Genomic DNA, 4,651 nt, shown 5'->3' with positions numbered 1-4,651 from the left:
CATCCAGAATTGGTGGCCTGTGAACAGATCCTCCATCTCTCTCCATGGTACCAAAAAGTATTGTCCCTAGATCTCACCCAGAACAAGAGCAGGATGCCTGCTCTGATACCAATTGAAATTCTGGTATCAGATATGAGATGTCGAAGGTAATGTCACGACACTAATATCTGAGTAAAACAAACAAGATAAAGATAAAGAATAGTAATGCAAGAGACACAAGCAATTGTTAACCCAGTTCGGTGCAACTCACCTACGTCTGGGGGCTACCAAGCCAGGAAGGAAATCCATTAAATAGAATCAGTTCAAAGACTCTCAGTACACTCCACAAGTTACAGTCTTTTTCACCTAATCTCTACCCGTATGATTTCTACCTAAGAACTCTTAGATATGAGAACCCACTCACTCCCCCTCAATCACACCAGTGATTTTAAACAACAATTACTTATGAAAAGAAGACACTCTTCAAAGACACACACTTGATCTTACTTAGCAACTTCAATCAAGTAGACACACACTTGATCTTACTTAGCAACTTCAATCAAGTAGAAACACACTTGATCTTACTTAGCAGCTTCAATCAAGTAGACACACACTTGATCTTACTTAACAACTTCAATCAAGTAGACACACACTCATGCTTAAAAGCTTTGAGTGACAAATTACGACTCACAAATCAGACCAATTAAATCATCTATGGATGAATTAAATGGCTTACAAGTCACACGACCACACAAGAAACAAACCCTTATTCTCTCTCAATATTTTGCTCTATATTTCTTGTGTATAAAACCAGATGTTCCATGCCTTATTTATAAAATTGTTTGGCTAGGCTTGGACATCATAAAACCCTAAAACTATTTTCCATTCAAATCTTCTCATGACAACTGATTAGATCTCTTTGGAAAATAAGTAAATATGGTTGTAATTAATGATTGAATGCGTTTGTAAATCAGATCTTCAATCATACATAGATTGTCATTAAAAGCGCACTCACATAACACATAACATTCACCCTGAATGTTCTGTGTACAAATGTCATGACATCGGGTCTAACATCCTGGAACAATCCTGCATAATTCCATTTTAAATATCCAGCAGGTACATTATATCAGATGTTATGACATCGTGTATGTCATCCTGAAACAATCCTGCATAATTATATTTTTAAACTCCAGCAGGTACAAGATATCTTATGTTAAGACATCACATGCAACATCTTGTGAACACTCTTTGTTTTACCAAAATTGCTGCCAACACTTAGAACCAACACATCTAAATGAGAAGAATCAAATCTCTATGAGTGACATAAGACGTTCTTTTTCCAACTCATATCCTCTACACTTATGACATTTTGATTTTTTTTTGTCAGGGAAATATGAGATCGATTACCATGATCTTGAAAATATTAAGAGATTTTTGAGAGGTTTTAGGCCAAATTATTAATAGGGAAATTTATTTTCTCAGGGGCCTTTATTATCCAAAGAATAGGCCTCATGCAAACTTGATTGGGTTGATTTCTTATGATAATCTGACAGTGCAATAATTCGGTCGAAGAAAGAGATCAAAACAAGTAACAGAGGAGCAAAATGAAGAAAAACGACTAAGGAATGAGGAAAAATAGCTAAGTGTTAAGAAATAGGGACGTAGTTAAAAATTAGGTGAAAGGGAGCAAAAGTGTGCAGCTAGTGAAATGATCACGCGCGATGCAGGTCATCACGTGCGTGATAACCCCTTTTTATGGGCTTTTCTGATGTGTTCAGGTCCATTCTAAAGGCTTTTTAAATGGAATTTTGTTACTTTATCAGGGGTTACGAATTTTGGCACAGCAAGTACGAGTTTTAAAGCACCATAAGGGAGTTTTTAGAGCATTTGAAGTCATTTGAGGTCAATCCTTCAAGGAATCTCATATGAAATTCTTCTTAACTGTTTTTGGGTATTATATTTTGAATTATGAGTAGCTAAATCTCTCTAGGTTACGTTGTGTTTGATGAACCTGTTTCAATATTATTGGAACATATGTTTAATTTGATATTGCATGAGTATTTTCACCTATAATTCTATTCAATTGCTTCTTGTTCGTAATGATTTTTATGTGAGGTACTCCTTTAATATGATTTTGGGCATATAGAGAATACTGACCATTAGTATATGTGTTGGACCTAGGGTAATTGTTATGCTTACGCTGGTTGAATAGGGATAGGAGACCCTGAGTAGTGGCTACTGAATTAATGCTCCGTTGCATTGCTTAATCCTGCTTACGTTGGTGGAGTAAGAATAGAAAACTCATAGTAGTGACTAGTGAGCTATATCGCAAGGGATTGGTTATAGCAATTTTGTAAATTTTATGTGGGATTATAGTGTCAATATCATTCATGTAATGCATCGAACATCGACAATAGAGAAATAGGGGATTTTATACATAACTTGGCCGCTTTCATAATTTTTTCTAAACACTATTTTATTTTCGCATTTGAACTTGAACAATTTTGTTATTTCCTACGCATTGCACAATTTTGTTTTGTTAAATAATAGTCCTTGTGGATTCAATTTTTTTATTACTACGAAATTATCGGTACACCCTTTCGAGAAGTCATCAATTTCTATCATGACCTTGGAGTATAATCAAATTTTATCTCTATTGTCCATCCACAGCCAAAAGGATTGGCCGGTCGACAAACAAAGTGATATTAGGGGGAATAAATTAAAAGTTGGATGAAGCCAAAGGACTCTGGGATGAACATCATCATAAATTACTATGGTCATGTCATACCACTCCCATTCAACCACTAAAAAGACTCCATTGACAATGGTATACAATGTTGAGGAATTGTTATCGACACACCCATGTGGTGGAGTTCTCAATTCAATCAATATGAAAATGAGGCGGGGCTTAGATGTGTAACTAATCTGATCGAAGAGACTCGCGATATCGTTCACATCAGGGAGTTCACCACCAAGCTGAGGGTGATTAGAAGATACAAATCAATGGTGGTCCTGAGAAAAATGCAGGAAGGCGACCTCATAGTCATACAGGTTTTCATTTCTGCATGTTGGACAAGTGACTTAAGGCGCAATAAGGGGTGAATTGTGGTATTCAAAATTCACAATTAATTTAGATTTCTAATTACTTAAGAAGCTAATTGTGTTAGTATTTTTAAGATCAGAATAAAAAGTAGAAGAAGATAAAATAAGTAAACTAAATAGAAGAAATTAAAAGATAAGGGTTAGAGTGATGGCACTAGAAAATTATCCATGTCCGGTCGAACGTTGTCCTACTCTTGTCCCCGAGAGATCTTCTTGATATTTGACAATAATAATATTCTTCTACAAGTTATGCCTAAGAAACTTTGATACAAGAAAATCAAGATATTTTATACTACTTTATCCCAACCAAAAGTGAGATTTTCCACATGTTGAACTCGTGAACCAAGTAGATATTTTACAGGATGATCTCAATGACCAAATAAAACTTTTTCAGATTGAGTTTGATAACTAGACAGAGATTTTCAAATGGTTTATCTCAATAACCAAACTCAATTTTTCAATAGTACCTCACTCTTGAAATAAAAACAATGGCAAGACACCAATATAACTCTTTGATCGGAAAAATAGCAAGTGTACTATTTTTACCGATGTAGTAATAAGGAGTTTATTTCCCAGTATCGATCTCAAGGATTGCGTAGGAATTACTTAATTTAATTCGATTCTATCAGAACAAAAAGATAATGGTTGTGTTGTTTTGGAATTTAGAATAGTAACACGAAAATAGTAAAAATAATTGATTAAGATAAAAGATGCTAGGGTGAGTGGTTGAGTTAACCGGTTATGAATTAGTCCCGATTTCCTTAATACATGTGATACATTCAATCTCCTAACCTCAGAATGTTCTTACTTAAGTCCTTAAGGAAGAAACTATTAAACTACCAATTCTTACTCAAATGTCCATTCAATTAATCATTGGTTTTAATCATACAAAATATCAAGGTTTACGGTGATTTATGAAAGGTTCTAGTCCTAGATGATGCATTCATAAACCCAATTGTGTGAAAACCCTACCAATCACAATCCTGTTATTGGAAGTCATAGATTAATTCGTATTTGTCCGATACAAAAACATAATAACATCACACAATTGAATTGAAATACGTAACATAGTAATTAAGAAATCATAGGTTCAAATTCATAACATGTGATAACATCAGGACCACCCCCTAGCATCAGGGGGTTTAGCCTCTCATAGTACTTAAAGAACTCATAAAGTAAAGATTAGACATTACAAAGAATTAGGAGAGTTTGATCTTCAATGGTGGCTACCTTTGAATCTCGCCGTCTTCGAATCCGTCGTATTCGCTATCTTCTCCACTGTAATGCTTTCGTTCGTCTGTCCAAAGGTCCCTTCTTCTTTCTCTTCCAAGCCTTCTTATAGCTTCAGATGACTCTCTTCCAAGCTAAAGGTCCAAACTACCCTTAATGAGCATAATCGGGTTAAACAGCAAAAATTAGGTTTTCCAAGCTGCGTTGAATCAACACGGCCGTGTGGTGGCACACGGGTGGCCGTGTTGTTCTTCAGTATTAATTAATTTCAGCATACGTTACAGTGGCAACAACACGGGTGCCCGTGTTAATGCACTGTTTTAATCAACACGGCCGT

The sequence above is a fragment of the Lathyrus oleraceus genome, chromosome 3 (assembly GCF_024323335.1).
Source record: "Lathyrus oleraceus cultivar Zhongwan6 chromosome 3, CAAS_Psat_ZW6_1.0, whole genome shotgun sequence".
Classification (NCBI taxonomy): Eukaryota; Viridiplantae; Streptophyta; class Magnoliopsida; order Fabales; family Fabaceae; genus Lathyrus; species Lathyrus oleraceus.
Note: the sequence above shows the minus strand (reverse complement) of the source record.